Here is a 13,143-nt window from a genome sequence, read left to right as displayed (position 1 = left end):
AAGTATGAATGATCCTCATAAATCTAAAGTTGAGCAAAAGAAGCTGGATGCAAGAGTATAGACCAAACTATTCTCTTTATTTGAAGTCAGGACACTGACTACCTCTGCTAGGGAGTGGGGCTGAGGATGAAAAGAGAGCCAAGAGGGGAGTCGAAGAGCCAGCTTCAGGGGCATGTGTATAGGGCCCTGTGCTTTGAAAGACCCCACAGTTGACTTCAAGCTCTGCAGTCACCATCTTAAAGTTCTTAATAAAACTGGAACATTGCATCTTCATTTCTCTTTGGGCCCTGTAAATTATATAACTGCTTCTGGGTATTGGTGATGTTTTCTTTATTTTTTTATAATTTTATGTGTTTATTTTATTTTAGCTATTTTTGGCTGCACTGTGTCTTCATCGCTGCGTGAGTTTTCTCTAGGTGCGGCAAGCAGGGGCTACTCTCTGTTGTGGTGCACGGGCTTCTCACTGCAGTGGCTTCTCTCGTTGCGGAGCGTAGGCTCTAGAGCCCAGCCTCAGTAGTTGTGGTGCACGAGCTTATTTGCTCCGTGTCATGTGGGATCTTCTTGGACCAAGGATTGAACCCTTGTTCCCTGCATTGCAAGGTGGATTCATGACCTTACACACTTTTATTGCTAAATAAGAAAAAATAAAATTTCATTAACAAAGCAGATGACATAGGAAATTAGAAGAGGAAAAAAGTCACAGCAAAGCAAAATTTAAAGAAAGCAAAAGGAAGAAATTAATAAAGATAAAAGCAAAATGAATTATTTCAATAGCAGAAAAGCAATTGATTGATAAATCTAAAATCTAGTTCTTTGAGGTTGCTGCTGCTGCTGCTAAGTCACTTTAGTCGTGTCCGACTCTGTACGACTCCATAGACGTCAGCCCACCAGGCTCCCCCGCCCTTGGGATTCTCCAGGCAAGAACACTGGAGTGGGCCGCCATTTCCTTCTCCAACGCAGGAAAGTGAAAAGTGAAAGTGAAAGTGAAGTCGTGTCTCTTAGCGACCCCATGGACTGCAGCCCACCAGGTTCCCACCAGGAACCCACCAGGCTCCTCCTCCTTGCATGGGATTCTCCAGGCAAGAGTACTGGAGTGGGGTGCCATTGCCTTCTCCGAGGTTGGAGGAAAGCAAACAATAAAACTGATAAACCACTAGCTAACATGATGAAAAAAGACTAAATAGGGAATTCCCTGGTGGTCCAGTGGTTAGGACTCTGTGCTTTCACTGTCAAGGGCTCAGGTTCAATTCCTGGTTGGGGAGCTAAGATTCCACAAGCCTTGTGGCGCAGCAGAAAAAAAACACAACAAAACATAAATATACAAATAAGGAATGAGAAAGGGCTTATAAGCATGGGTAAGAGGAAATAATGAGAAATACAAGTGAAAACTTGGCCCTATTACAATTTAAAATCTGAAAGAAATGGATAATACTCAAGGAAATATAAATTACCAACAGGGACTCAGAGACGGTAGAAAATCTAAATACACAAATAACCATGGACAGAAGCTGTCAAAAGCTATACCTCAAAGAAAAGTGCTGAACCCAGACTCATTAAATGAGCAACTTCTTTCAAATTTTCACAGAATCAACCATTCTTATACTATTAAAGCTGTTGGAAAGCAGAGAAAGAAGCAAACATTCCACTATTTTGTGAAGCCAAAATCTTATAGAGATTGTACGACAGAAAAACTATGGCTCAGTTCCATTTATAAAAATAGATGCAAAATGCCTAAATGAACATAATTTTGCAGTATACTTTGAAAGCAGCTTGACTATAGTTTATTTCAGGAAGGATAGAGTGGCATAATAGAAGGAAATCCATTAATTTAATTCACCACATACATAATTAAAAACAGAAAAAAAGACTAATTAAGAGAAATGCTAAAAAGGGGGTATAATGGAATATTCACTCCTCAAATATTCTGATGAAAGAATATTTCTCTAATATGGTAGATATAAATCAAGTCCACATGTACATATATACACATCTTATCACCCAATATTATTCAGTTCAGTTCAGTCACTCAGTCATGTCTGATTCTTTGTGATCCCATAGACTGCAGCACACCAGGCCTCCCTGTCCATCACCAACTCCCAGAGTCCACCCAAACCCATGTCCATTGAGCCACTGAGGCCATCCACCCATCTCATCCTCTGTTGTCCCTTTCTCCTTCTGCCCTCAATCTTTCCCAGCATCAGGGTCTTTTCAAATGAGTCAGTTCTTCGCATCAGGTAGCCAAAGTATTCAAGTTTCAGCTTCAATATCAGTCCTTCCAATGAACACCCAGGACTGATCTGCTTTAGGATGGACTGGTTGGATCTCCTTGCAGTCCAAGGGACTCTCAAGAGTCTTCTCCAACACCACAGTTCAAAAGCATCAATTCTTCGGCACTCAGCCTTCTTCACAGTCCAACTCTCACATCCATACATGACCACAGGAAAAACCATAGCCTTGATTAGACGGACCTTTGTGGACAAAGTAATGTATCTGCTTTTTAATATGCTGTCTAGGTTGGTCATAACTTTCCTTTCAAGGAGTAAGTGTCTTTTAATTTCATGGCTGCAGTTACCATCTGCAGTGATTTTGGAGCCCCAAAAAATAAACTCAGCCACTGTTTCCACTGTTTCCCCATCTATTTGGCATGAAGTGATGGGACGAGATGCCATGATCTTAGTTTTCTGAATGTTGAGTTTTTTTTTTTAATTTTATTTTATTTTTTAACTTTACAATATTGTATTGGTTTTGCCATATATCAACATGAATCCACCATCCTGAACCCTCCTCCCTCCTCCCTCCCCATACCATCCCTCTGGGTTGTCCCAGTGCACCAGCCCCAAGCATCCAGTATCCGCATTGAACCTGGACTGGCGACTTGTTTCATATATGATATTATACATGTTTCAATGCCATTCTCCCAAATCATCCCACCCTCTCCCTCTCCCACAGAGTCCAAAAGGCTGTTCTATACATCAGTGTCTCTTTTGCTGTCTCGTATACAGGGTTATTGTTACCATCTTTCTAAATTCCATATATATGCGTTAGTATACTGTATTGGTGTTTTTCTTTCTGGCTTACTTCACTCTGTATAATAGGCTCCAGTTTCATCCACCTCATTAGAACTGATTCAAATGTATTCTGAATGTTGAGCTTTAAGCCAACTTTTTCACTCTCCTCTTTCACTTTCATCAAGAGCCTCTTTAGTTCTTCTTCACTTGCTGCCATAAGGGTGGTCTCATCCGCATATCTGAGGTTATTAATATTTCTCCCGGCAATCTTGATTCCAGCTTGTGCTTCCTCCAGCCCAGTGTTTCTCATGATGTACTCTGCATATAAGTTAAATAAGCAGGGTGACAATATACAGCCTTGACGTACTCCTTTTCCTATTTGGAACCAGTCTGTTATTCCATGTCCAGTTCCAACTGTTGCTTCTTGATCTGCATACAGGTTTCTCAAGAGGCAGGTCAGGTGGTCTGGTATTCCCATCTCTTTCAGGGAAAGAGAAAGCCTTCCTCAGCGATCAATGCAAAGAAATAGAGGAAAACAATAGAATGGGAAAGACTACAGAGCTCTTCAAGAAAATCAGAAATACCAAGGGAATATTTCATGCAAAGATGGGCTCAATCAAGGACAGAAATGGTATGGACCAAACAGAAGCAGAAGATATTAAGAAGAGGTGGCAAGAATACACAGAACTGTACAAAAAAAATCTTCATGACCCAGATAATCACAATGGTGTGATCACTCACCTAGAGCCAGACATCCTGGAATGTGAAGTCAAGTGGGCCTTAGGAAGCATCACTATGAACAAAGCTAGTGGAGATGATGGAATTCCAGTTGAGCTATTTCAAATCCTGAAAGATGATGCTGTGAAAGTGTTGCACTCAATATGCCAGCAAATTTGGAAAACTCAGCAATGGCCACAGGACTGGAAAAGCATAGAACATAGTTTGTGTATTTATTTCATCCTTGCCATATTTCTGTGCTCTTGTTGTTTCTAACTACTGGTTGATAAACATACAGACAGACACACAGAGCCCTGGAAAGTCAGCACAGCTTAGTCATGGTGGGTGGGAGTGGGGACAGGCATCAAACACAAGACTTGGCTGCTTCAGAAATCTTTGACGGCAAACCTGCTTTGTCCGCAAAACGGGTGATACAGTCAGAAGTGACCGGAGCATGTGTGAGCTATCCTATGCTCCAAACTGAGTTTCTGGATCAGTTAAATTCTGAAGCTGGTTACTAGGGACAAAGTCTTTTATTCTGCACTTAGAAGTGAGCCTGCAATAAATCAAGAGTGATCCTGGAAGCCCCTTCCTTATCAGCACTCACCATGGACGACAGGCAGAACACAGAGCTGCTTGTCTGAGACCGGCCGGAAGACCAGTCCAAATGAAATAACCAGGCTGAGAGAACCGGAGCACACGCTCCTATCCCAAGAGCAAAGCCAGAGAAGGGAGAAAGGGACATGAGAAAATGGAAGGAGGGCTGGGGCGTCAGTGACCAGAAAGAGTGGAGAGCTACAGGATGTCAGAAAAAGCAGGGTATGGTTCTCCAGGACCTCTGCCATATTCCACTTGCCCCATCCTGTTTTAGAGCAATGTTACAGCTTCTCTCTTGTCTCTCTCGTTAGTTGGTACCCAGGCATTTAGGAAGTGAGATTTTTTGATAAATTTGTATATTTCTCTGTATGGTTAATATATTTACTGTAGGCTAATTTTTTTTTTTAGGCTAATTTTTTAAATAGAATCATTATATAGTTTTGCAACCTTTTTAAAAATTATATCTTAGATATCTTTTCATTTTGTATGTATAGCTCTATCTCATCATTTGGCAAACTGTGGTTACTTAATATTTAATAGACATTCAGGTGGCTTCCAATTTTTGGTATTATATGCCACACCTAGAACACAATTCTCCAGATCTCCATTTGGCTTATTCCCTCACTTAATTCAGACTCCTGCTCAAATGTCACTTCCTCGAAAGGCCTTCCTAGATCACCCTATTAAAATAGCACCTCCCCCCAACCCTCTGGGGCTTCCCTGGTGACTCAGAGGGTAAAGAATCTACCTGCAATGCTGGAGACCCGGGTTCGGAGCCTGGCGGGCTACAGTCCATGGGGTCGCAAAAGAGTTGGACACAACTTAGCGACTAAACAACAAACATTCTTTTACATATTTTTGCAGGCCTGTACCCATGGACAGAGGAGGCTGGTGGGCTGCCGTCTATGGGGTCGCACAGAGTCAGACACGACTGAAGCGACCTAGCAGCAGCAGCAGCAGCAGTAGCAGCAGAAAGGTTTAGTAGCATTGCTGAATCAAAGATGATCAATATTTAAATTGCAGAAGAAACAGTCAAAATGATCTTTTAAAATGGTACCAATTTATACCCACCCCCATAGTGGACAGGAATGCGTCTCTCCAAACCCTTAGCAACACACCATAGTATTAATCTTCGCAATTTTTCCTCTTGAATTTAGAATTTAAAATACATGTGGGTTTTATGGTATAACAAAAAGGCAGAGGTGCCAAGTATGACTGTCTTTGACACCCATGGCCCCCACCGCGTCCTGCTACCCTAACCCTAGCAGCGCACTGTCCATGGTGGGGTCCTGTGACCCCGTCTTCAGCAAGTCTCCCAGGTAGTTCTCACCCTCACCTGACCCAATCCAGCTTGTGTGAAGGTTCTAGCGAAGGAGTGCAGCTATTCCAATACCCTTTCCGACGAGCTTGATCTTGCAGCTTGAGGAGGGACACACGTGAAGGGGTGATGCAGGAAGGGGACACTGGTCTAGCCAGCCAGATTAGCTGAGTCAACCCTGGTGATTAATGGGGTGATAGATGTCACAGCCAGATCGCCCTCACACGCGAAAGAGCGAGTCTTGAAGTCAGTAGTGACACAGTCTCAGTTATACCAGCTGTATGACTATGTGATATAGGCATTTAATCTAGTTGGGTTTCATTTTCTTTCATTTTTTTCATTTTCTTCATTTGTAAAAACATGAATTAAAATACCTCGGAGCATTCCTATAAAGATTAGATAAATATGGAAAGCATCTGGCTTAGTGCCTGCCATATACAGCCAGCACTATAGCCTTCCCAGCTCCCTCCAAAGCACCCCAGCTTTTTTGTGGCCCTTAGGATATTTCTCATACCCTGACTCGTATAAAGGTAAGGGGCAGTAGGCAGGATATGGATCATGCTTGAACAAGGCACACACCCAATAGAAGATGCCAGGTAGAGTTGATTTCTGCATTCAGGAACTAATTCACCCTCATGGGTATTTTTTTTCCATGTACATATTTATGCCCACCAATCAGCTGATCGTACCTAATACTACTGGGTACTCTCCACCCAGTTAGCTCCTGGATGAGCTCATCTCTCAATCCAGTCTGAGCTGGATTTTTACAGAACTTTAAAACTGACTCACCACTGAATCATTAAAACATAGCAATACCCAAACACACCCCTGTTGCCACACAAAAGACCAGCAAGGGGTGTCTGCCTCATCTCCTTTCCCTCTCCTACTGAGACAGGGCCCCTTGTTTCACTGGAGAGGTGTCATCACATCTTTTGTGCTGCAGTAATCTGAACAAAGCTGGTTCAGCCAATCACAGTGTGGCCGCAGAGACTGGCAGTCCTGTAGTCCTCCAGATCATTTCCTGTGTGTGTCACTAACCCAGGAGGAGAGGCAATCAATCAATTACCCGACTGTGTATTTAGCACTGCTGTTCTGTTGGTCACTCGCTCATGACTCCTCCTGTTTATAAATAGATTCCTGTGACGTAACCTTTTCAGTTACTGAAACTCATTAAGAATTTAGAGAAAAGCAGCTCTTTGCAAGTATTAACAATACTGGAGAAAATGGGACTACTTAGTTCCATTCCTCTAAAAAGGAATTTTGAAATAGCAAATAGGAAGCATGATGTTTTGGCTGCCTCACAGAGCTATAATTTTAAATGTTGGTTGAGAACTCCTCTCTTATCTAGGAATGCTATGTCCAGTGGCCAGTACTGTCTCGGGAAAAGTCTTAAAGTTAGCATTATTGCCACAGGCCTTACTGAGTGCAGTGGACTATCAAGCCTTTGAAGGCCAGAGGGGCCATGTAAAGGCTTAGATGACTTCGAGTAGGCCTGAAGGCTTCTCTAACTAACACAACTGGTTATAGCAGAGGTTTTGTGTATGTACACACACAGTGGTTTTTTTCCCTTTTTGTTTTGGCCGTGCTGCAAGCATGTGGGATTTTAGTTCCCTGGTCAAGGATTGTGCCTCCTGTAGTGGAAGCTTGGAGTCTTAACCACTGGACCACCAGGGAATTCCCCAGATACAACTTTTAAGTACCCTAGCACGGTCTTTCAGTGTTGAAATCCCCAAAGATAAACTGAATGAGAATTTTAGATCCTCAAACTTTTTGTACATAATCTATATAATTGATACAATTGTATGTAATGGAATCTGCTGTTGATCTTACATAAATGTTAGAAGGATAAATGGAAAGAGTATGTTGGTAATCCTTAAAGATTAATTAGGCATGAAAATAAAGTACATTCATTCCATTAAAATACAAGCTTTCAACTGGTCACTCTTTCCTAGCTATACTTTTCAAGTTCTTATCAATACTATCTCTGTTCTGATTTGATCATCCTCACTGGCTATACACAGACTTAACTGTTTATTCACATTGCGTGTTTAGTCGCTCAGTCATGTCTGACTCTTTCTGACCCCATGGACTGTAGCCTGGCAGGTTTCTCTGTCCATGGGCATTGGGTTGCGCCAGGGGACCTTCCCAACCCAGGGATCGAACCCAGGTCGCCCACATTGCACGTGGATTCGTTACCCTCTGAGCCACCAGGGAAGTCCTAAGTTTCACGTTAGGCAAACTTGTTTTGAGGACACCAGGAATCACAGGCTGCATTTACTGATTAAAGCCATTAACAAGTATGATTATTCTCAAATAACACTGCTGTAATTAAGGACTTTCCTGGCAGCCCAGTAGTTAAGACCTTGCCTTCCAAGGCAGGGGTCACAGATTCAGTCCCCAGCTGGGGAGCTAAGATCCCACATACCTCATGGCCAAAACGTCAAACATAAAAACAGAAGCAATATTGTAACAAAGCCAATAAAGAGAATAAAAAATGGTCCACATAAAAAAAAAAAAATCTCTAAAAAAAAATTGCTATACTTAAAAGTACACACAAGATTTATTGAACACTATTTGTAAGGCACAATGCTAGTCTCCCATTTAATCTATTGAACAACTAAGGGGGAACTGGATTTGATTATTCTGTATCAGAGTGAGCTGATGAACACGCGGTGAAGTGGTCAAACAATGTCATCCATCAGAGGGTATTACGGCAAGCGACAAAGTACAGAAATCTAAACTACACCTGAGAAGTAAAATGCAAGCAGTGGTAGGGTTACCACATTCCAGCCTGAGAACTGGATTCTGGAGCCAAATGGCAGTTGGTAACAGTTAAGAGCTGGGCTGAAGTGAGGTGAGCTTTGCTGAGAGAACCAGTGGAAGAGGATCGGTAAAGACACCAGGAAGATGAAGAAAAACAGTTGAATTTTTCAAGCATATTATTTGGTTTTTAAGTGAAAAACAGATTTGACCAACATGACTTAAAAAAAAATTAGATATCTATTAGAGTAGGCTTATCTTTAGAAAAAGTTATTTCTCCAGAATAAAAAGCATAAGCTAGAAAGGATTCAGCTGTGGGTAAAAGCAGGCTAGTCTTGAGAAACATTCCTAGAAGCCTTACATCACTGTGAAAAATTAGTTCCTAGTTCTCAAGGACCTTTCATTCAAAAGTTCATGGCTTATGTTTACGAGAATACGCACATATATTTATGTGCTGTATAAAAAGTATTTGAGAAGGTGATTTAGGACTCTCAATTATAAATTTTCAGGGCAGAAGACTTATTTTGCTGCTAGGACAGGTGAATGGGCCAACAGCGGAATGAAAGCCTTTACTTGGTAAATCATCATTGTTAAAGGAGAGAAACAGGTTAAGTTTGTTCTCCCAGAGCATGATTTTTACTCAGTTATTACAACATTACCACAAAAGCTGCCTAGTAACATTAGTTAAAAACAACACAGGGTAGGGAAAGAGCAGGAAATTTGAATTAGATATGCCCCGGGGCAGGTGGGCGTAACCCCTTCTCTCAGTACAGTGAGTGCTGTATTCTGAAGAGCGTGAAATTTAAAAAATCGGAACAATCGTTTAGAATTTCAGTTAGGATATTGCTGCAGTTAAACCCATAACGCTGTGCCATGTTCTCAGCCGCAGGAGGCAGGGCCTGGATTTCTTACTCATTTGGGCACTTTTGTTGTTTAAAGAACACTACATTTTAATTATTCCGGAAACATTTATTAAGCACCTTCTTTGGAGCCAAGGCACACTGCTGTTTTCTGCAGCTCTAAAGATAAATAAAACTTGATCTCAGCCCTGGTTGGGAGAGAAGCCAGACAAGTAAACAAAGGGTGTTACATAGTCCACGCAGGGTGTGGTGAAAAGTCTGGAGCAGGGAACATCTATTTTACATGGAAGTGGAGAAAGTCAAAGGATTCTTGCCCTGAGTATCACTTTTAATGATACTTAAAAAAAATTTGTTTTCGTCTTTCCCCCAGTCATTCTATACATCTGGTGGGAATTTACCTCTCCTATTCTGTGTGAGGACCTGGGTGTGAACCAAGAAATCTTCCCTTCCCATTGGGAATCCACACCCTTTTTGCCCCCGCTGATTTTAAGAATATCCCAGTTTAGGGAAGCAGAGAGGTGGCAAGGTTAAGAGTTGACGAACAAGGAGTATTAGAAGAGTTTTCACCTCCAGGAAGGGGGCTTCGGCAGAGGGTTGCGAGGTTAAGTGGGAGACTTCTGTATCATTTGAACTAATAATATTGAGAGATAAAATAAACCAATAAATATGTAAGTAAGGGTCCTATTATCACTCAGAAGATACTGAGCACCTAAGCCGTATCATTTACTTTGCTGACAAACGTCCACATAGTCAAAGCTATTGTTTTTCCAGTAGTCATGTATGGATGTGAGAGTTGGACCGTAAAGAAAGCTGAGCACCAAAGAATCGATGTTTTTGAACTATGTCATTGGAGGAGACTTTTGAGTCCCTTGGGCTGTAAGGAGATCCAACCATCCATCCTAAAGGAAATCAGTCATGAATATTCATTGGAAAGACTGATGCTGAAGCTGAAGCTCCAATTTGGCTACCTGACGGGAAGAACTGACTCATTGGAAAAGACCCTGATGCTGGGAAAAATTGAAGACAGGAGGAGATGGGGATGACAGAGGAGGAGACGGGGATGACAGAGGATGAGATGATCAGATGGCATCACCAACTCGACGGACGTGAGTTTGAGCAAGCTCTGGGAGTTGGTGATGGACAGGGAAGCCTGGCATGCTGCAGTCCATGGGGTCGCAAAGAGTTGGACACGACTGAGTGACTGAACTGAACTGAAGCCATATCAGAATACTGCAATAAACAAAAGGAAAGGTCCTTATACTCAAGGACCTCATTTTCTAGAACGGAATAGTAGTTAACAATCAACACACTCTGAGATAGATAAAAGCCTGTCAAGGAAATGAAGCAGGATGTTGTGAAAGAGTGAAGGGGGTGGGAGGCAGCATGATTTTGCATACATAGAAACAGCAGATATAGAATTCTTTATATAGGAGAAGCTTGGGGCAGGGGTGTTTAGGAAGCACACTGCTTTCCATACAACTCATGTTACAGATCAACAAAGAGTAGAAGTTTTACAGAGTTATTTTTATTTATACTTCACATGAAATTTAGAAAATGTCAACTATCCATATCAAAGAATTTATATTTCTCACTAGGAGGGAAGAGGTGTTGGGAGTGCTGAATCACTTCAGGCATGTCCAGCTCTTTGCGACCCCATGGACTGTAGCCCACCAGGCTCCTTTGTCCGTGGAATTCTCCAGGCAAGAATACTGGAGTGGGTTGCCATTGGGGAGGGTGCTAAAAACCACTCCTTGGCTTTTCAGAGAATGGCACTCCTTGAAACATACAAAATAGTAGAGTTCCTGTCTTCTGAGCTTAAAATTAAGTTTGGATTAACACACACAAAAAAGAAATATCAGTTAGCAAATATTTGGAGAAAATGACTGTTTACTCTTCATGCATCTTCAGTTATGTAATCTCAGGGAATTTCCCATGTGATAAATACTAAGATGTGTTTCCATTACTAAAAATCCAGCTTAAATTTTAACTTTTGAAAAGTGTTAGAACAGCATATATGGTCAAGTGTTAATATTCATGAAGTGCCACAAGCCCATGAAAACTGTCCAGTGATATGAATCAAAACAACAAAATTAGATCAACAAACATTAAGTACCCAGAGAGTCCCTTGGACTGCAAGGAGATCCAACCAGTCCATTCTGAAGATCAGCCCTGGGATTTCTTTGTAAGGAATGATGCTAAAGCTGAAACTCCAGTACTTTGGCCACCTCATGCGAAGAGCTGACTCATTGGAAAAGACTCTGATGCTGGGAGGGATTGGGGGCAGGAGGAGAAGGGGACGACAGAGGATGAGATGGCTGGATGGCATCACTGACTCGATGGACGTGAGTCTGAGTGAACACCGGGAGTTGGTGATGGACAGGGAGGCCTGGCGTGCTGCGATTCACGGGGTCGCAAAGAGTCGGACACGACTGAGCGACTGATCTGATCCGATCTGATCTGATGTCCAGAATTCTCAGAGTGTACTGTAATCCACTGCCAGTGAGAACATAATTTTTTTTTTTCTGGAGAGCAATTGGGCAGTTTATATACTTTGACACAGTAATTCCTACTTCTTTGAATGTATCCTAAAGAATAAAAAACAAAACGGAGAAAACAACACGAGAAGGAAGAAGATTCATTAGGGTGTTAGAACTGAAAAAATTGTCAGAAACTTGTTTTCGACAATAACAGAGGGATAAATCACAATTTGACAGGAGTACTAGGGAAATTTTTTCTCAAGTTGCTTTGAAGTTTGCAGCAAGCTAAGCCTATCTGTTTTGCCAACACTTGCCCACGTGCTGGCAAACAAATATAAACACCGTGGCCGCGTGGTGGGCACTTGGTTTTGTGCTTAGGGCCGAGTGTGGAGCTGCATTATTTACGGTGAACGAGTTGGGGGGTGGGGTGGGGGGGAACGGAGATGGCAAAGACCACGATCTGGGGGCGTTCTGCATACACCCCGGCCCATAACAGCCTCTCTGGAGGGAAACAGAGGCTCAGAGACAGCCCTTCAGCCAGGGACCTCGCCTGAGAACTCGAGTCTCCTCCTTCTGCCTTTCAGTCAGTTCAGTCGCTCAGTCGTGTCCATCTCCTCCGACTTTGGTGTCAGCCTAACCCATTTGCACACACTTCGGTCCAGAGGCCGGAGTTACCATTCCCGGCTCAGACCACGACTCGGGAACCTAACTCCCCTTAGCCACGCCCATGCGCCCCAGGGGCCGGAACCAAAGGGATGCGGGACGTTAAGGTCAGTCTCCCTCGGGAGCAACCAAGGGCCACATCGGCCTCCTGCTCGCTCCGACCCGCAGGGACTCGGAGGCGCTCTCCAGCCGCCAGTCCAGCTCCACCTCCGAGAAGTCGGAAGGGCCCCGACGCTGTAGTGTGCGGGTTGGCGCTCGGCTCGGCTGAGTTCAGCCCTCAACCATCGCCCCTCCCAGAGGGCCGCCTAGGGTCTCCTGCCCGGCCCAGTCCGGGAGGCGCCAGACCCAGCTCCCAGGCATCCCGCTCGCTCATAGGCCCGAGGCGCCGCGCCCGCCCTGGCCAGGCCCGGCGCCGAGAGGGAGGGGCGGAGCCAGCGAGTTCGCGCCAAAATCGCGTAGCCGATCCCTCCCCAGCGGACTACGTCGCGCCCTCCATTTTTTTCAAACCCTAGGCTGGGTGGAGATTGGCGGACTGGGCACTCACGTGGTTAACGGTCGCGGGAAGCCGCGGAACCCGAACCTGCGGCTGGACCTGCGGAGACCCCAGACTCGGCGCCCGGGCCGCCCCGCCTCTGCCGGACAGCCCGCGCTGCCGCCTGCCCCGCCGGCCGCCGCCCAGAGCGTCCCGGAGCCGGCGTTCGCCGCCGCCGCCGCCGCCGCCGCCGCCGCCGCGCGGGCCCGCC

General features: G+C 44.1%; 1 long non-coding RNA gene across 1 annotated transcript; it reads right to left on the bottom strand.

Moving 5' to 3' along the window:
• Positions 1-56: 56 nt before the first annotated feature.
• Positions 57-13,033, bottom strand: LOC112441628 (uncharacterized). Its single transcript, XR_009490666.1, has 2 exons — positions 12,945-13,033; positions 57-630 (listed from the first exon to the last, which is right to left on the bottom strand). It is a non-coding gene; the product is annotated as an uncharacterized lncRNA (long non-coding RNA).
• Between the last annotated feature and the right edge of the window lie 110 nt (positions 13,034-13,143).

The sequence above is a fragment of the Bos taurus genome, chromosome 15 (assembly GCF_002263795.3).
Source record: "Bos taurus isolate L1 Dominette 01449 registration number 42190680 breed Hereford chromosome 15, ARS-UCD2.0, whole genome shotgun sequence".
Taxonomy (NCBI): Eukaryota; Metazoa; Chordata; class Mammalia; order Artiodactyla; family Bovidae; genus Bos; species Bos taurus.
This window is presented reverse-complemented; position numbering and strand designations above follow the sequence as displayed.